The sequence below is a fragment of the Cannabis sativa genome, chromosome 1 (assembly GCF_029168945.1).
Source record: "Cannabis sativa cultivar Pink pepper isolate KNU-18-1 chromosome 1, ASM2916894v1, whole genome shotgun sequence".
NCBI lineage: Eukaryota > Viridiplantae > Streptophyta > Magnoliopsida > Rosales > Cannabaceae > Cannabis > Cannabis sativa.
Genome location: NC_083601.1, coordinates 68,921,470 through 68,943,358, shown reverse-complemented (window position 1 = coordinate 68,943,358; position 21,889 = coordinate 68,921,470).

Below are 21,889 nucleotides of genomic sequence, written 5' to 3'. Positions count from 1 at the left end.
ACCACGGCCAGAAACCCTAAGCACCCACCGTGCAATAGTTCTCTCGCTGACATAGCCGAGATCACCGGGATCCGAGATCCCTGAACCGAACCCACAAATACGAACGGTTCTTCACTTTCCGGTTGGAAGACCACCATCTTCCTCTTACAGTCAATGCTCGCCGAATATTTAGATAGGAAATCCATTCCTAAAATAATATCAAATTCGACTAAACTCATCTCTATCAGATCAGCGCTTAACTCTCTACCATCTATCCTGATCGGCATAGACCTAATCCACCTATTGGAGATAACCAATTCTCCGCCCGGTAACAGGGTTCCAAACCCTGATTCATATCTATCAAAGGGTCTACCCAACTTACTAAAGACTCTGGCCGCCACATAATAACGTGTAGCCCCAGAATCAAACAAAGACCGAATAAAGCGAGTCGTTAATAAAAATCCTGACCTCGTAACAACCGATGGGTGGCATCCGCATCGGCTGCGTGATAGCGAACACCCTGGCTGGAGTGGGTATCGCTGGAGCTCTCGGTGCCTCTGGCCGGAGCTGGGGACATTCCCTCTTGAAGTGCCCGGGCATGCCACAATGAAAGCATCCCTGCCCCTTGCACTCTCCCCGATGATGCCTCTTGCAGCTAGGGCACTCGGGGTAGGAGAATCGGGTCTCATTACCACCAGGACGACTCCTGCGTTCTGGTTCCCCCGGAACCTCTTGTTCTGACTCGAGCCGCCGGAAGCAGTGGGTGCCCTCTTCCTCTGATCAATGGCCGAACCACTACTCCCCCTGCTAAAGCCTGATGCAGGAGAGGTAGGAGCTCCGCCACTAACCGGAGTACTGGCTGATTCTGACATACACCCCACTGCGCCCTCAGCTCGCAGTGCCTTCTCCACCATCTGAGCATAGGTGGTGCTGTCGTCTGTGGTAATCATCAGGTCATGCCTGATCTTGGGATTCAACCCGTCCAGATACTTCTCCTTCCTGCTGAAGTCGGTCGGCACAATTCCCGAGGCTAACCTCGCCAACCGGTCAAACTGAGTAGTATACTCAGTGACGCTCATGTTCTCCCGCTGGGTCAGGTGAACGAACTCTTTCCTCTTGGCGCTTCTGACCGCCTCATTGTAATACTTTGCGTTGAAGAGTTCTTGGAACCTTTCCCAAGTCATGGTGGTGACATCGTGAATCTGAGACACCATGTCCCACCATACCAGGGCATCCTCCTGGAACTGAAATGTGGCGCACACCACTCTGTCGTTACCGGTGACACCCATAAAGTTCAGAATTCTGGTGATCACCGTAAGCCACTGCTCGGCTTTCGACACATCTGGACCTCCCAGAAATACCGGAGGTGCTTGCTTCCGGAACCGCTCATACAACGGTTCCAATCTATGGGCCGCCACCACTATCTCGGCACAGGCGGCGAGGGGCGGTGCCACCGGAACTGCGGCACCGGGCTGCCGGAGCACCCTGCTGTCTCAACCTCTGAATCTCGAGGTCTTGCTCTTCGATCCGGCTTGCATCTCCGCAAACCGCAACTCCCACCCGGGCTCCCCGATCGGCCGGGGGAGCCTGGGCAGCCTGTGGCGGGTCCTCAACACCCCGACCACGAGCCCTGCCTCGGGGACCTCTACCTCGGCCCCTAGCAGGTGGGGGAAACCGAGCTCCCTCTCCCTGATTCGACCCCACGGAGTTGCCCCGACTCCTGGTAGTCCGCCTGGCGTCCATCTAATTAGAACCGCCTGCGAAACCAAGAGTTGGCATATCAGGTCGTATTCAAGGCGAGCTTACTAATGCCGCTTAATTTGGAAATTAGAAATGAAACATGCGCCTATTCTACTATCAGGCTACTAACATGCTTCCTAACAGGCTTTTCTTTTTCATAACTGAATAAAATAAACTACTAAAGCAATAAAGGCTTACTGAACCGTGAACCGAGCTAACTGCTGATGATGATTGTACATGTCGTGATGATCTTTGGAAGACAACCTGGCGACTCTGATACCAAATTGTAACACCCTAACTATCTTAGGCGTATTACGTGATTTTTAAACGTACTGTGCAGCTCGTTGCTAATCAACGAGGTTTATGGAAAAACGTGATTAATTAAAATTTTGCTTTTTCATTAAACTTATAAACCATTTTACAAAAAGTCTCGGGATCCCGATTTATAAAAATATTTACAAACGTTTTAACTGTTTAACTTTTACATCAAAATGAAAGTCGTCTAACGACAGTTACAAAAATCTCAGCCGTGCTGTCCCGAGGATCGTACGCTCCAGGCCTAACCGCCCCGACATGTACAATCTCATAAGCTCGCTCACGGTCCATCAGCAACTGCCTTGCCTTTACCTACACATGAACATAACTGTGAGTCGACAGACTCAGTAAGAAAAGCATAATAATATCAAACATAAAACTGAGTGTCGTGTCCAACACGATACTGAGTCCCGCTACTGCCATGTCCAACATGGTACTGAGCACTACTGCCATGTCCAACATGGTACTGAGTTTTGAACGTTCAGGGGACGGTACTATTGACAAGTATCCTCCTGATCGGTCGAACCGGTCATACTCCGCCGCTGGTCATACTCCACCTGTACCGACGGATAGGTCAATAAGATCGAACCACCAACCAGGTGTCGACTGATCGGTCGAACCGGTCATACTCCGCCTTGGTCATACTCCGGCTGTACCGACGTGACAGGGGTTGGGTGGTTCGAAGCCTAAATACATATCTAATGTAATCTAATGTGCTTCCTACATGCACGCTAAACATGTAATCTACATATGCATACCGTTATACTAATCTTACGGATTCCGATTTCGTGTGTGCCGGTCAACCCGACCGGAACCGAAGGCCGAACGGCGGATTACGGCTCCTAAACCATAAAAATCACAACGCTATAAGTGACACGCTAAATCACTTCCCGGGGACTAAAACTTGAAACTAAAAGTTTCCCTATCGATAAAAAGCATGGCAATACCCCTAAAAACCCAAAAACGAGGAAAACTAGGGTTCGAAAAATTCCCCAACCGTGCAGACGGTTGCCCAACCGAATTCCGGTTACGGGAAATTCGAACCCCCATCCGGAATTCCGGATGCTCAACCGGAATTCCGGTTCCTCGCAGGCAGCCAACTAAAAATCACATAACTTGACCAATTCAATCCCAATTGGTCCCAAACTTTCCAGACCTGTTCTATATGCCCCAAATGACATTTCAAAGGCATCAAACCTACCCAGAAACCACACAAGAAAAATTCACCATTGGAGCTCAAGCTTTGAGTTCCAAACTCAAGCTTGAGCAAAACCACCTAAACATGCAATCCATAAGCTTAATTCTACTTAACTAAGCCTAAAAACATCTCTGAAAACAAACAGAAACATCCAGCAATTCACAGAAACAAAACATGGCATTTTCTCTCAAAAATCACCTATTTTAACATATAAACTAAAAGCTTTAAACAATCAATACAACATGCTTTCAACACAGCTCAATCAACAACAATAATCATGCTTTAATCCTCATAAATCAACAACAAAAACACAGCAGTAACATCTCTCAAAATCACATGCATTTACTCAACTATTTTCACTTAAATTTCAAGAAAACACAAAGGAAATTATAAGGGATCAAACCTTGACTTGAATTACACTTAGAGGAGAAGAAAATCACAAGCTTTAGGCAGAAAATTCCCAGCCCTAGCAGCCCAAGTCTCAGCCGAAAAGAGGGAGAAAGAGAGAGCTTTGAGTGTTTGATTTCTTTTTTGAGAAAAAATGATTTTATTTTCTAAGTTTGGAAAAATGAATAAAAGCTATACATATCATTATATTCAGCCAAATAAACACTTAAGTAATTATTTATTTTCCATTTTATAAAGTCATAAAAGACAAAACACTAATGGGGCAAAAAGACCATTTTGCCCCTCCACCATAAGATCATGAAAATCATACTAAAGGGGTATTTTTGGGACATTCTAAATTTCCGGCCATTCCCGACATTCCCAATGTCTAAAACCCGTCCCCAAAATACTAACATACTAAGTTGTGATTTCTACTGAGCCAAACGCCGAGTTCCAAAATACCGGACACCGGAAATGCAAAATATAAAAACTGCTGAAGACATAATTATGCATATCTGAATTTCATAATTAACAATGATAAATTATTTAAATGGCTATAAATAATTTCCTGATTAACATAAATAACTGCTAATTTCCAAATTAACTAAGCGGGCTTTACATTCTAGGTTTATTTATTAATTAAGAGACTCTATATATGTCTAATTAATAATTATATTAAATGACAATATTATTTAATAATCTATTTTAGTTGTTAAATAATTAGTCTTGGCATTTAAATGGTTACAATTGAAAAATTGGCATTTTTGGGAAAATAGAAATAAAATTGTGGAAACTGCAAAATCCAAGTGAGGCCCATCACACCTATGGCCGGCCACTTGAGTGTGTTTCCCAATTATTATTTTCAATTTTTAAATGCCAAATAATTACTAACCTAAACCTAGCAGTTATCTATAAGTGGAAAGTGGTGGCTCACACTAAATAAGGCAATTAATCAATTACTCTGTAATTTAGGAAACTACCTCTTTCAGAAAGTTGAGCTTCCCTTTTCTATATATATAGTCGCCCCCTCCTCTTCCTCTTTTTACACACGAAATCAACACAACACACAAGAGAGAGAGATACAATTTTGAATTCCCTAGTGAGAGACACTACTACGATGTTAGCCTTTAGAGGCAATTTTTTCAACCCCATTTATAAAAAGGGAAGCTAAAGGGTGTGAAAATACCCGCTATGTTCAAAATTGACATTTAGAGGCGGTTTTTTGATAAAAACCGTAGGTATAAAATTGCATTATACCATTTAGAGGCGGTTGGAAATAATTTTTTTTTTTTTCTGAACTACCCTATGCCGTCGGTTCCTGCATAAGAACCGACGGCATAGGGTACACGATACCCTGACACGTGTACCCTATGCCGTCGGTTCCTATGAAGGAACCGACGCCATAGGGTCGACCTTTGTATATACCCTATGGCTTCGTCTTCCTCCTTCATTTCACTCAACACCCAGCAAAAACCAGAGAGAAAAACACCAGCCAAAACCCTCGCCGACCCACCTTCTCCCCACCCTATCTCCCCCATTTCTCAACCATTTCAGCCCATTTTTTTTTTAAAATCCTCCATTTTCGATACTTAATAACATACACCTAAAAAGTTTTGATTTTTTACCCTCTTTGAGTGTCATCCGAACCCAAATAGTAAAGTTTGGGTGTGAAATCCGGCCACCCATTTTTCTGGAGAAATCTTTGAATCTCAACCTCGTTTAAAGTATAAATATTCCTTCTATTCTTATTGTATTATGTATATTGTTTTATTTTTTGTTTTTGTAAATTATTATTTGAGTTTTTTTATTTTATTAGTAATATTATTGTGTTTTATGTGTATAGTGCCGGGATTTTTTACGGTGGTCGTCGGATTGCGGTTATTAGGTAATAATTTATACCTCAATGTATAGTATATATATGTATTTGTATATTTTATTGAATATTTGTATATAATGTGTGTATATATTGTGTGTGTATATAGTGTGTGTATATTTTTTTATGGAAATAAATTTTGTAATTGGATTTTATATATTTTTTGTAATATATATTTATTGTGAATAAAATGACATTGGGGGGATTTCATTAGTTTAGAAATAAAAATTTTAAAATTGAATTAGTGTGTGATATAATTTTATTTTTTTGAGATAATAGTGTGAGATATAATTGATTATATATATGTATGTATAATTTAGTAACTAAGTAACTTGTTATAATTTTTTATAAGTAGTTATAAGTTATGAAATAATTAATTTTGTAATTTCGTTGTATTTCTTTATATTATAGGGGTTCGACATAATTTTGTGTGTAGCGTATTTGGGCTTGCAATTATAGGTATATACTTTAACTAATTTTTTCTTATTATATAATTAATTATCAATGCATGTTGGTTGAGTTTGAATATCTTAAATATTCATCCGTAGTGAAGTAGGTTCTGCGAATACATGTACTGCGGTCGGATGGGTGGATTAATTTTGTATTGTTTATCTGTTTTGTTTGTTATTTTAGGCACTTGTAAAATTTTTGGGAACGTCCAATTACAGTCGTTATGCTGCCGAAATTTCGGTAGAATTAGGATAAATCTTACTAAAACCATTCATAATATTTACATAATACAAATAACTAGTTAATTATAACATAGTGATAAGAAGTTAGGTCACATAAAAAATAATAATATTCACATTTATGTAAACTTTTTAATTTTACCAACATTCTAATCAAGTAAACAACCTAATAACATGAACTAATCTAAAACGAAAATTTGAGTAATTTATAAATTTATATGAATAAATTGTGTGAGAAACTTAGTTAGTTACATTGTGTAATTAGTAACTAGCTATAATTAGTTACTAAATACATTAACAAAATAAACATATAAAATCCTTCTTTTTTTATTTTTTTTTCTTTCATTTGAGAGGTTCAATGTGGATTTTTATTTTTCAAAGAAAATAAAGAGCAAAAGTTAATTAAAAGGGGAAAATATTAGTTAATACCCTTATTGCTTTACCAAAAATTTTTCCCCTCAACTTTTTTTTATTAAAAACTAGGGAATTAATCCGCGCTTCGCGCAGTATTACCTAACATTTGTAATCTTTTTATTGAGAAAATTTTTATTTTTATGATTTTTTTTTACCAAAATTTATAGAAGGCTAATTAGCAATTTTTTCCCTCGAACTTTGACATGTACTAAATTATGCCCCCTGAACTTTTTTGGCTGTTAAAAATAATCCCTGAACTATTAATATTGTTAAATTTAAGGACTTTTGTCTAATTTTAGTAAAAAAATTCTAACATGGATGAAAGTTCAGGGGGCATGATTTAGTACATATCAAAATTTGAAGGGCATAATTTGATAGATATCAAAGTCTGAGGAGCATGTTTTAGTCAGGCCCGGCCCTGGGCATAGGCGGGCTAGGCCTGTGCCTAGGGCCCACCCAGTCCAGGGGCCCAAAAATTTTTTTCCCTCTTTTAAAATTATACATTTTTTTACTAATTTTGAAAAATACCACATTTTTTCTAATATAAGGGCCCAATTTTTTTTTTCCCTATGACCCACTTTGTTTCAGGGCCGGCCCTGGTTTTAGTACATAGACAATCACTGAAACAGTAAAATTAAATGAAATTAGACAAAAGTCCTTAAATTTAACAATCTCAATAGTTAAGGGAGAATTTTTAACGGCCAAAAAAGTGCAGGAGGTATGATTTGGTATATGTCAAAGTTCGGGAGGGGAGGGAAATTACTAATTAGCCTTTATAAAAATATGGCTTTTTTATGAAAAATAATATTCTGGAAGAAGCTAAAACAAAACATATGAAGAAAACAGTTTAGGGTAATCAATTATACCTTATACTATATTTTTATTTTAAAAAAGAAATCCAATGAAATAACTTTTTTCAAAAGAAAAACCATAGTATTTATTTAAAATACTATTTAGATTTATTTTTTCAGCCAAAAAAAAAAAAAAAAAAACTAAAATCAATTTAACTGCTACTTGTAAAAAAATTTCATTTTGTTTTGTAGGTCATTGGAATGTCTTTTTCACAAATATTGTGAATGTAGGTAGATAAGAGGATTAATTTTTTTTTAACAGATTATGTGGATGTAAAACTTGTAAATTATAACAATGAAAAAGGAAGTCATGATCAATAAGATTAATTATTTCCATAATAAAATGTTAATTTGTCTTACAGTTTTGCTAGTTGATTAACTAAATTGTTCTTCAAGTTTTGTGGGTTAGCATTTAGCTAGAACTTCCAAAATACCCCATGATTATAAATCAAGTATCTGTTTCTTTTTTTTTTTCTTTTTTTTTTTTTTTTTTTTTGTAATTATCTATTAATTTATTTATAGAACAATCAAACATATAGATATTTATATAAATATACTAGGTGATTGTTACGTGCCAAGCCACGTAGTGTTAGTTTTCTTTAATATTTTAGTTTTTTATTTTAATTAATAATTAAAATAGTATAATTATTTGAACGATTTGTTTTATAAAAATAAAATATGTGTCAGTATATTTAGTAAGTAAAACATAGTTGTGTTATAATAATGTATGTTATTAATAGTAAAATGTACATTAATTAATCTTCTAATTGAAAAAAGTTCTATTATCTCATTTCATATCTAATAATAGCTACACAACTATATATTTATAGACTTTCACACTCTTTGCAAATTACTAATAAGCACCAATAGTATTTTCATATTCTAATATTTTTCAACCTTCTCCTCTTGGTGGTAAAATTAAAAATAAAACTAAAAATAAGCACAAACATATAAGGTAAATACTAATTACAACCTATTTCATCTTTTTTTTTTTATTATTTTTTTAAGCCCAAGCCCAAAAATCTCTAAGCCAACACAATCAATCTTCTTTTATATTATCTTTTCTAGATATTTTATCTATATTTTTTTTAAAAAAAAAATAAATAAAAAAATTATTAATATTCTCCCAAGATAGGTTTGTTAGAGAGATATGTGGCTAAGATGATTTTTTTAATTTAAAAAGAGATTATTAATATTTAAAAGATTGTTTATTTAAAAAATTGTTTAATTTTTTGGGTTTAATTATTGGGTTTAATTTTTAACGGGAGATAAAACCTAATCGTTAAATTTAACAGAATATTCTATATTCTGTTAAACCAAGAATGTTAAACCAAAAAATGTCGTTAGATAGGCACTTTTAATATATAAAGATATAGTGAAAAAATAGATGATAAACACATATAAATTCAAAAATGCTATACATGGCAATTAATATTTTCATAGAAATTGAACATTAATTATAAATATATACAAATATCTATATACCGATGATTTTTTTTTTAAGCACATTCACAATCAACATGGCAAAAATAAATATTTGAATCATTCAAATTTTATTTATTAACCATTAATTATTTTTTACATGCCACAACATTTATTCATTTGTTTAAGGCTCTTCTTAGTAAACTTATTTTCTATTAATTATTATATAAATTTATTATTTAGTAAACAAAAACACTTGATTTTTGCTTAACAGAATAATCAATACAAAAATCTATCCAATAAGATTGTTCTTATTTAAATTTATGTTACAAATTAGAAGATTAAATAAAAAAAATGTAGTAGTGATGTATTTTACTAAAAAAATCATAATTAAAAAACCTTATATAAAAATTTGAGAAAAGATTGAACAATATAAATAAAAAACAACCTAAGAGACTACCCAAATTCTAATTAATTATATAGGTTATAGAATTTTTTATTTATTGAAATAAGTTCATTATGTCATTATAAATTTCATATTATCCAACAAATTAACACCACTTACAACTCAAATGGCTTAGGTAGAGTTAGAAATAATGGTACAATGATTTATATGAAAGCGAAATGGCTATAATTTTAAAGATATGTGTAGATATAATTAAAATATCATAGACTTGATTTAAAGAAAATTTTACATATACATAATGAAGACTACCAGCACCATGAGAATCTGGTCTAAACTTGGTCATATTATGGGCTACCTAACTTGAAAAATTATTTGAAAATCTTTCATAGTTTCTTCAAGCATAAAATCTTTGAAAGGATAATGATCCATGTATATTGTCAGAGTTTGCAATACCGTTCCGTTGGAGTACTCCCTTCCTGTCACAAAATATAGAACACACAATAAAAGAAAAAAAAACAATTGCTAAGGATAAAGATTATAAAGCTATATATAAATTTATTACAACAAAACATACACACAAAAAGACTGGTTGCCTCTTGCCACAAAAAGTAAAACTGTTAGTTGTGGACTTGAGAAAGAATGGTATGTCACAAATACTTGTTTCAATATTATATATTTATATAGACATGAGTACATTGTGTAAAAATGTTGAAAGAAATGCTATTCTTATATAAGACAATAAGTGTGAAATAAATACACAATACTACAAATAGTTATTACATTTACCGTATGTTAAGGTTAGAATTTCATAGGTCATCTAATTTTTTTTTTTTGAACCATAGGTCATCTAATTAACAAAAGGAAAGTTATCAGTTTTTTATTTATTACTGAATTATTTTTTAATAATGAGTGGTCTTTTCAAACCACCAATGTAATATTATGATGCTTCTTCTTCTTTTATCTTTTCATTAATTATTCATACATAAATGTTATTAATTAAATAGAGAGTAGGGATGAAAAAATGAAAAGTTTTATTAAATAAAAATACTAATTAAAAATCAAATAAAATCTTAAAATTTGAGAAAACAAATAACAATAAGCAAAACTCATATAGAAGATGCTACATCATCTCCTCCTTAGTATTCTAATCTCATTTATATAAGTATATAGATAGATAAATATCTATATATATATAGATATATTGATTTGTAAAATAATTTATATTAATGCATATATTTGTATAGGTATTTTTTTTTTTAAAAAAAAAAAGAAAATATAAAACATGAAGCACTAAAAAAAAAGAGTAAAAATAGATTAAAAAATATATATATAATATCGCCTATTTCTTTTGATTTTTTTTTTTAATTTTTGTTCCGTGTGTATTTTTTCAACATGCATATATATGAGTAAATTTTTTTAGATTAAATATGACAAAAAATATTTAGTTTGTAAAAGATGTTGTATATCACCTAAAATTATTTTAATTGTTGGAAGAATATATTTTAAAGAAAAAATACTCCCAATTTATAATGCAACATTTTTTTTTATATATTGATATTTATAATAGATTAGTAGTTAGATATAGTTATAAGTTACTCCATCATTCATTATTAGTAATTAGTAATAATAATAGATAATAGATGTGTTGTTAATGTGGATGTATTATATATAGATTTTTAGCTTAAAAAATAATTAAAAAAATTAAACAAATGACAAAATTTGACAAAATTAAGAATAGGAGAGAAAACTCATATAGAATGCCACCTAAACTTGTTGATGCTTTCCTTTATATTGATATATTGATATTTAACATTTTACCAACATTCTAATCAACAAAACAACCTAATAATATGAACTAATCTAAAACGAGAATTTAAGTAATTTATAAATTAATATGAATAAATTGTGAGAAACTTAGTTAGTTACATTGTGTAATTAGTAACTAGCTATAATTAGTTACTAAATACATTAACAAAATAAACATATAAAATCCTTCTTTTTTATTTTTTTTTTCTTTCATTTGAGAGGTTCAATGTGGATTTTTATTTTTCAAAGAAAATAAAGAACAAAAGTTAATTAAAAGGGGAAAATATTAGTTAATACCCTTATTGCTTTACCAAAAAAATTTCCCCTCAACTTTCTAATCAACAAAACAACCTAATAATATGAACTAATCTAAAACGAGAATTTGAGTAATTTATAAATTAATATGAATAAATTGTGAGAAACTTAGTTAGTTACATTGTGTAATTAGTAACTAGCTATAATTAGTTACTAAATACTGAATTTTTTTGGATAGGATTTTTGTTATGGATAAATCATGGATGCGTGAGGAGAGAGATACACTGCGATTTCAAGTAGGGTTCGATGCATTTTTAGAGTTTGCCTTAAAGAATTCTAAAAATCACGATCGTATTCATTGTCCGTGTGTAGATTGTTGTAATGTATCTAAAAGGAATATTACAATGATTAAGGACCATGTGTATTTACGAGGTTTCAATAGAAGTTATACTAATTGGTATTACCATGGCGAACATTTACCTAATGATCCATATCCATTAGGAAAGCGGGGGGTAGATGATATCGAGGGTAATGATTTCGATGATTATCCATTGGACTTGCTTAACGAAGCACAGGAGGAATTTCTTAATGATCCTGAGAAATTCGATAATTTTCTTAGTGATGCTGATAAACCTCTGTTCGATGGTTGTAAAAAACTAAGATTACCAACAATGGTAAAGTTTTACAACATAAAAGCAAAAAATGGAGTGAGCGATAAATGTTTTACTCAATTTTTAGCTGCTTTTAAAGATATCTTACCATTTGCCAACTGCTTCCCGGAATCTACTTATGAAGTGAAAAAAACGTTAAATTCTATAGGATTGAAGTATGAAAAAAATTCATGCATGTCCGAACGATTGCATTTTATATCGTAAGGAATATGCAAACATGAATTATTGCCTGACTTGCGGTTTATCCCGCCATAAAGTAAACAAGAGTAAGGAGAATAGGAAACTTATCCCCCAAAAAGTGATGTGGTACATGCCTTTGATTCCACTACTGAAACGATTATATCGTAGTGCAGAACATTCTGAAAATTTGATTTGGCATGAGACCAAGAGAGTGAAAGATGGAAAACTCAGACATCCTGCAGATTCCCAAGCTTGGAAAAAAGTAAACTACATAAATCCTGAATTCAAATCTGAACCAAGACACATTCGTATTTGTACATCTCTGCTCTGACAACATCGACAATATTGTGGCCCGAGCGTATTTGTACGAGCATGTGGGTATGATCAAAGTTCACTGCCAGGAGTACGATGATTCACATGCCCGGATTATGGTTTCGGAAATCCTGCAAGAGGACACTGAAATCCCAGTCCCAATTGAAGAGTGCAGATATGTTAGGGACGTATACCAGATGTTCCTTCCTTGGCCTAAACACTTAATTTTAACAACCGAGGTAACTTCTCAACTCAAATTAATTATTAATGATAAGTGGAGTTTGAATATCTTCAATATTCATCCGTAGTGAAGTAGGTTCTGCGAATATATGTGCTGCGGTGGGATGGATGAACAAACTACTGTTATATATGTGTTATTTGTCGTTATACAGCCATGTTCAAAATTTTTGGGGTCATTCAATTACAACCGTTATGCTGCCGAAATTTCGGTAGAATTTGGATAAAATTTGATATATATATTATGTTCTGTTTTGTTTAGGGTCCACTCGCTCAACCGCCCTCAAGACGTGATGCGTCAAAGGGGAAAGCTCCGATGCTTTCTCCACAAGGCCGTGGTGCACGGGAAGATGACTTGTTCACGGAAGAGAAGATGGCGTTGATCCCTAATTCGCTAAAATGGATGATTCATGAATTCCTGAGGCTCAAAGATAAACGTGATATAATCACACTTCCTATCCCCCGAGGATTCATTGCACCGCGTACCCAGATCACGTTGTAACACCCTAACTAACTTAGGCGTATTACGTGATTTTTAAACGTACTGTGCAGCTCGTTGCTAATCAACGAGGTTTATGGAAAAACGTGATTAATTAAAATTTTGCTTTTTAATTAAACTTATAAACCATATTACAAAAGACTCGGTGTAAAGCCCGCTTAGTTAATTTGGAAATTAGCAGTTATTTAAGTTAATCAGGAAATTATTTATAGATATTTAAATAATTTATTATTGATATTTATGGAATTCAGATATGCATAATTATGTCATCAGCAGTTTTTATATTTCGCATTTCCGGTGTCCGGTATTTTGGAACTCGGCGTTTGGCTCAGTAGAAATCACAACTTAGTATGTTAGTATTTTGGGGATGGGTTTTAGACATTGGGAATGTCGGGAATGGCCGGGAATTTAGAATGTCCCAAAAATACCCCTTTAGTATGATTTATGTGATTTTATGGTGGAGGGGCAAAATGGTCTTTTTGCCCCATTAGTGTTTTGTCTTATGTGAGTTTTTATTTGGAAATTAAATGTTTATTTGGATTTAAATGTTGGCTGAAATAAATGAATAATGTGATTTAAGTTCCTTTTTCTCAAACATTTTTACACTTAGTCAAATTTAAGAAATTTCAAAAAAACATTCAAAGCTCTCTCTTTCTCCCTCTTTCGGCTGAGACTTGGGCTGCTAGGGCTGGGAATTTTCTGCCTAAAGCTTGTGATTTTCTCCTCCTCTAAGTGTAATTCAAGTCAAGGTTTGATCCCTTATAATTTCCTTTGTGTTTTCTTGATTTTTAAGTGAAAATAGTTGAGTAAATGCATGTGATTTTGAGAGATGTTACTGCTGTGTTTTGTTGTTGATTTATGAGGATTAAAGCATGATTATTGTTGTTGATTAAGCTATGTTGAAAGCATGTAGGTTAGATTGTTAAGCTTTTAGTTTTTATGTGAAAAAGTATGAATTTTGGAAGGAAAATGTTGTGATTACTTTCTGTGTTGTTGCTGTTGTTCTTGTTAGTTTGCTGAGGTGATATTATGCTTAGTTATGTTGAATTAAGTTGGTTTGCATGCTTGTTTAGGTGGTTTGCTCAAGCTTGAGTTTGGAACTCAAAGCTTGAGCTCCAATGGCAAATTTTGTATTTGTGGTTTCTGGGTAGGTTTGTTGCATTGGATTTGTTCTTTAGGGTATTTAGAACAGGTCTGGAAAGTTTGGGACCAATTGGGATTGAATTGGTCAAGTTATGAGATTTTTAGTTGGCTGCCTGCGAGGAACCGGAATTCCGGTTGAGCATCCGGAATTCCGGATGGGGGTTCGAAATTTCCCGGTAACCGAATTCGGTTGGGCAACCGGTCTGCCGGTTGGGGATTTTTCAGAACCCTAGTTTTCCTCGTTTTTGGGTTTTTAGGGGTATTGCCATGCTTTTTATCGATAGGGAAACTTTTAGTTTCAAGTTTTAGTCCCCGGGAAGTGATTTAGCGTGTCACTTATAGCGTTGTGATTTTTATGGTTTAGGAGCCGATGTCCGCCGTTCGGCTTCGGTTCCGGTCGGGTTGACCGCACACTCGAAATCGGAATCCAGGTAAGATTAGTATAACAGTATGCATATGTAGATTACATGTATAGCGAGCATGTAGGAAGCCTATTAGATTACATTAGTTGTATGTTGGCTTCGAGCTATCCAACCCTGTCACGTCGGTACAGGCTGGAGTATGACCAGCAGCCGGAGTATGACCGGTTTGACCGATCAGGATGACACTGGGTTGGTGGTCCCGTGCTATTGACGTATCCCGTCGGTACAGGCTGGAGTATGACCAGCAGCCGGAGTATGACCGGTTTGACCGATCAGGAGGATACAGTAACACGTCGGTACAGGCTGGAGTATGACCAGCAGCCGAAGTATGACCGGTTCGACCGATCAGGTTGTTACGTGTCAATAGTACCGTCCCTATGAACGTTCAGAACTCACTACCATGTTGGACATGGCAGTAGTGGCTCAGTACCATGTTGGACATGGCAGTAGCGGGACTCAGTACCATGTTGGACATGGCAGTAGTGGCTCAGTACCATGTTGGACATGGCAGTAGCGGGACTCAGTATCGTGTTGGACACGGCAGTTAGTTATGTATGATATTAGTATGCTTTTCTTACTGAGTCTGTCGACTCACAGTTTACGTTCATGTGTAGGTAAAGGCAAGGCTGTAGCTGATGGACCGTGACCGAGCATTTGAGATTGTACATGTCGGGGCGGTTAGGCCGGGAGCGTACGATCCTCGGGACAGCAGGGCTGAGATTTTGTAACTGTCGTTAGACGACTTTATTTTGATGTAAAAGTTGTACAGTAAAAACGTTTGTAAATATTTTTATAAATCGGGATCCCGAAACTTTTTGCAAAATGGTTTATAAGTTTAATGAAAAAGCAAAATTTTAATTAATCACGTTTTTCCATAAACCTCGTTGATTAGCAACGAGCTGCACAGTACGTTTAAAAATCACGTAATACGCCTAAAATAGTTAGGGTGTTACACTCGGGATCCCGATTATAAAATCGTTTACAAAAAGATTTAACTGTTTAACTATTACATAAAAATAAAAGTCGTCTAACGACCAGTTACAAAAATTCAGCCTTGCTGTCCCGAGGATCGTACGCTCCAGGCCTAACCGCCCCGACATGTACAATCTCATAAGCTCGCTCACGGTCTATCAGCTACAGCCTTGCCTTTACCTACACATGAACGTAAACTGTGAGTCGACAGACTCAGTAAGAAAAGCATAATAATACTCATACATAATACTAACTGCCGTGTCCAACACGATACTGAGTCCCGCTACTGCCATGTCCAACATGGTACTGAGCCACTACTGCCATGTCCAACATGGTACTGAGTTCTGAACGTTCATAGGGACGGTACTATTGACACGTAACAACCTGATCGGTCGAACCGGTCATACTCCGGCTGCTGGTCATACTCCAGCCTGTACCGACGTGTTACTATATCCTCCTGATCGGTCAAACCGGTCATACTCCGCCGCTTGGTCATACTCCAGCCTGTACCGACGGGATACGTCAATAGCACGGAACCACCAACCAAGTGTCAGCCTGATCGGTCAAACCGGTCATACTCCGGCTGCTGGTCATACTCCAGCCTGTACCGACGTGACAGGGTTGGATGGTTCGAAGCCTATATACATAACTAATGTAATCTAGCAGGCTTCCTACATGCACGCTAAACATGTAATCTACATATGCATACTGTTATACTAATCTTACCTGGATTCCGATTTCAGGTGTGCCGGTCAACCCGACCGGAACCGAAGCCGAGCGACGGACATCGGCTCCTAAACCATAAAAATCACAACGCTATAAGTGACACGCTAAATCACTTCCCGGGGACTAAAACTTGGAACTAAAAGTTTCCCTATCGATAAAAAACATGGCAATACCCCTAAAAACATAAAAACGAGGAAAACTAGGGTTTCTGAAAATTCCCCAACCGGTAGACCGGTTGCCCAACCGGAATTCCGGTTCTGGGAATTACTGGACACCCATCCGGAATTCCGGTTCCTCGCAGGAATTTTTCAAAAATTCCTAACTTGATCAATTCTAACCCAAATCAATCCAAACCTTCCAGACCTGTTCTATATGTCCCAAATAACCATTCAAAGGCAACAAAATCACCCAGAACACTCAGAAACAAAAATCACCATGTGAGCTCCAAGCTTTGAGTTAGAACTGAAACTTGGCTAAAGCTCACTCACAAGCCCCAAAGCTAGCTTAGAATCACATAATCAAGCATAGAAACATAGCAGAAAAAAAAACCTAGTTCATGCAACAACTACAGCCACCAATTCTCAATTTTTTACTTTGAAAATTAAACTTTTGCATAAGAAAATTCTAGCATGCTCAACCTAGGAATCATACACCACAAGTAGCTTAATTAACATCTAAAAATCATGCTTTTTAACCTCAGAAAATAACCACAGAATGCAGCAGCAACAACATCCAAAATAACATGCATTTACTCATCTTTTTATCAAAAATTCCAAGAAAACATAGAAGGACAAGTTCAAGGATCTTACCAACAATTGAATTACACTTAAAATGGTTGAAAAAATGATTGAATTGATGAGAAAATCCCCCAGCCCTAGCAGCTCACACCAAGCCGAGAGAGAGAGAGAGAGAGCTTTGAGTGAAAATTTTTCTAACTTTTCTAACTTTGATTTTTTTTTTGATAAAATGAATAAAAGGTAAGTAATATAAATCAACTCCATTTCAGCCAAATATACCATGAAATAAACATTTAATTTTTCAAATAATAAACTCACATAAGACAAAACACTACTGGGGCAAAAAGACCATTTTGTCCCTCCACCATAAAATCACATAAGTCATACTAAAGGGGTATTTTGGGAAATTCTAAATTCCCGGCCATTCCCGACATTCCCAATGTCTAAAACCCGTCCCCAAACTACTAACACACTAAGCTGTGATTTCTACTGAGCCAAACGCCGAGTTCCAAAATACCGGGCACCGGAAATGCAAAATATGAAACTACTGAATAACATAACCATGCATTTCTGAATTCCATAAATAACAGTAATAAATTATTTAAATAGCTATAAATAATTTCATAATTAATCATAAACAACTGCTAATTTCCAAATTAACTAAGCGGGCTTTACAACTATCCCCCCCTTAAAAGGATTTCGTCCCCGAAATCTAACCTGAATAACTCTGGATATTGAGCTCTCATATCTGACTCTAGCTCCCAGGTGGCCTCTTCCACCTTACTGTTTCTCCAGAGAACCTTGACCAATGCTATGGTCTTATTCCGAAGGACTTTATCCTTTCTATCCGGGATCTGCACTGGTTGTTCCTCATAAGTCATGTCTGGCTGAAGCTGAAGACTCTCATAACTGAGTATATGAGAGGGGTCTGAAACGTATTTTCTCAACATCGAGACATGGAATACGTTGTGAACTGCTGATAAGGCTGGAGGCAATGCTAACCGATATGCCACTTGACCTATCTTCTCGAGAATCTCGAAAGGTCCTGTAAATCTAGGGCATAACTTGCCTCTTTTCCCGAAACGTTTAATCCCCTTCATCGGAGATACCCGTAAAAACACATGTTCCCCTATTTGGAACTCAACATCTCTGCGTTTCGGATCTGCGTAGCTCTTCTGTCTGCTCTGTGAGGCAAGCATTCTAGCTTTTATCTTCTCTATTGCCTCATTGGTCCACTGAACTGACTCAGGACCTGAGTATTTCCTCTCCCCTGTCTCATCCCAGTGGATAGGGGATCTACACTTCCTACCGTACAACAGTTCATAGGGAGCCATCCCTATTGTACTCTGATAACTGTTGTTGTACGCAAATTCTATCAACGGTAGATATTTATTCCATGAGCCTTCAAAGTCCATAACACAGGCTCTCAACATATCCTCCAATATCTGAATTGTCCTTTCGGACTGACCATCTGTCTGAGGATGGAATGCTGTACTGAATTTTAGCTTTGTACCCATTGCCCGTTGCAAACTTTGCCAAAATTTGGAGGTAAACTTCGGATCCCTGTCCGAAACTATAGACTTCGGTACCCCGTGAAGTCTCACTATCTCTCTGACATATAACTCTGCCAACTGATCCACTGTAAATGTTGTTCTAACCGGCAGAAAATGGGCAGATTTCGTAAATCGATCCACCACTACCCAGATGGAATCAAATAAACCCGTGGTCCTAGGTAACCCGACCACAAAATCCATCGTAATATCCTCCCATTTCCATTCTGGTAGGGTTAGAGGCTGCAACAACCCTGCTGGTCTCTGATGTTCAGCCTTAATCTGCTGACAAGTGAGGCATCTCGATACGAATTCTACCAAATTCTTCTTCATACCGCTCCACCAGAAGTACGGTTTCAAATCTTGGTACATCTTGGTGGTGCCGGGATGTAGAGAATATGGGGTAGAATGAGCCTCTTCAAAGATCTCATTTCTAAGTTCCACACTGTTCGGAACACAAACTCTGGCTTTATACAAAAGCATTCCACTATCTGACACTGAAAAGCCCTTGGCTTGACCAGCCAACACCTCATCTCGGATTTTCACTAACTCCGGATCTGTCATCTGAGCGACCTTTATTCTTTCCAATAGATCAGATTGCAGCGTTAAGTTGTGAAGCTGACCTACCACAAACTCAATGCTGGATCTAACCATGTCCTCCGCTAGCTGAGGTGAGATCTGAACCATACTAGCTACTTGCCCGGGACCCTTTCTGCTCAGGGCATCGGCCACTACATTGGCTTTTCCGGGATGATAGAGGATCTCACAATCGTAATCCTTCACTAATTCCAACCAACGCCTTTGTCTCATGTTCAAATCTTTCTGAGTAAAGAAATACTTGAGACTCTTATGGTCGGTATAGATCTCACACTTCTCCCCGTAAAGGTAATGCCGCCAGATCTTCAGTGCAAAAACCACTGCAGCCAACTCTAGATCATGAGTCGGGTATCGCTGTTCATAATCCTTTAACTGACGGGAGGCATAAGCGATGACCAGATCGGCTTGCATCAATACACACCCCAAACCCTGTTTGGATGCGTCGCAATAGACTACGAACTTCTCCTTGTCCGAAGGCAATGCTAGCACCGGAGAAGTAATCAACCTCTGCTTCAGCTCTTGAAAGCTAGCTTCGCACTTATCTGACCAAATAAACCGCTGATTCTTCTTTGTAAGCTCGGTTAGGGGCATTGAAATTTTGGAGAACCCCTCCACGAACCTACGGTAGTACGCCGCTAATCCCAAGAAGCTTCTGATCTCTGTCACTGTCTTCGGTCTCGGCCAATCCCTGACGGATTCAATCTTCCCAGGATCCACCTTGATCCCATCTTTACTCACAATGTGCCCTAGGAAGGACACCTGAGACAACCAGAACTCACATTTCTTGAACTTGGCGTAAAGCTTATGTTCTCGAAGTCGTTGCAGTACCATCTGAAGATGTAACTCATGCTCCTCTTCTGATTGAGAGTACACGAGGATGTCGTCGATAAACACAATCACACAGATATCGAGGAAATCCTTGAATACTCTATTCATCAGGTCCATGAATGCTGCAGGAGCATTGGTTAGTCCGAATGACATAACCAGAAACTCGTAATGTCCATACCTAGTGCGGAAAGCCGTCTTTGGAATGTCCTCCTCTCGGATTCTCAACTGATGATAACCCGAACGGAGATCAATCTTAGAAAAGACCGTCTTCCCCTGAAGCTGATCGAACAAGTCATCGATCCTAGGTAATGGGTATTTATTCTTCACCGTCAGCTTGTTCAACTCCCTGTAGTCGATGCACATCCTCATAGATCCATCCTTTTTCTTGACGAACAGTACCGGGGCTCCCCAGGGTGACACACTGGGCCGAATGAACCCTATGTCAAGCAACCCTTGGAGCTGAACCTTTAATTCCTTAAGTTTAGCTGGAGCCATCCTATACGGGGCTTTGGAAACCGGATCCACCCCTGGTGCCAAGTCAATCACGAAGTCAATCTCCCGCTGAGGTGGTAACCCTGGAAGTTCTTCTGGAAAAACGTCCAAAAATTCCCGAACCACTCTGATGTCCTCTAGCCGAATGGTATCTGGCCGAGTGGTGTCCACCACCACGGCCAGAAACCCTAAGCAACTGTCGTGCAACAATTCTCTCGCTGACATAGCCGAGATCACCGGGAATCGAGATCCCTGAACTGAACCAACAAATACAAACGGTTCTTCACTTTCCGGTTGGAAGACCACCATCTTCCTTTTACAGTCAATGCTCGCCGAATATTTAGATAGGAAATCCATTCCTAAAATAATATCAAATTCGACTAAGCTCATCTCTATCAGATCAGCGCTTAACTCTCTACCATCTATCCTGATCGGCATAGACCTAATCCACCTATTGGAGATAACCAATTCTCCGCCAGGTAACAGGGTTCCAAACCCTGATTCATATCTATCAAAGGGTCTACCCAATTTACTAAAGACTCTGGCCGCCACATAAGAACGTGTAGCCCCAGAATCAAACAGCACTGAATATAGCGAGTTGTTAATAGAAAGCTGACCTGTGACTACTGATGTGCTGGCATCTGCATCAGCCTGCGTGATAGCGAACACCCTGGCTGGAGTGGGTATCGCTGGAGCTCTCGGTGCCTCTGGTCGGAGCATGGGACATTCCCTCTTGAAGTGTCCGGGCATGCCACAATGGAAGCATCCCTGACCTTTGCACTCGCCCCGATGGTGCCTCTTGCAGCTAGGGCACTCGGGATAGGAGAATCAAGTCTCAGTACCACCAGGACGACTCCCTCTGTTCTGGTTCCCCCGGAACCTCTTGTTCTGACTCGAGCCACCGGAAGCAGTGGGTGCCCTCTTCCTCTGATCAATGGCCGAACCACTACTCCCCCTGCTATAGCCTGATGCAGGAGGGGTAGGAGCCCCACCACTCACCGGAGTACTGGCTGATTCTGACATACACCCCACTGCGCCCTCAGCTCGCAGTGCCTTCTCCACCATCTGAGCATAGGTGGTGCTGTCGTCGGTGGTAATCATCAGATCATGCCTGATCTTGGGATTCAACCCGTCCAGATACTTCTCCTTCTTGCTAAAGTCGGTCGGCACAATTCCCGAGGCTAACCT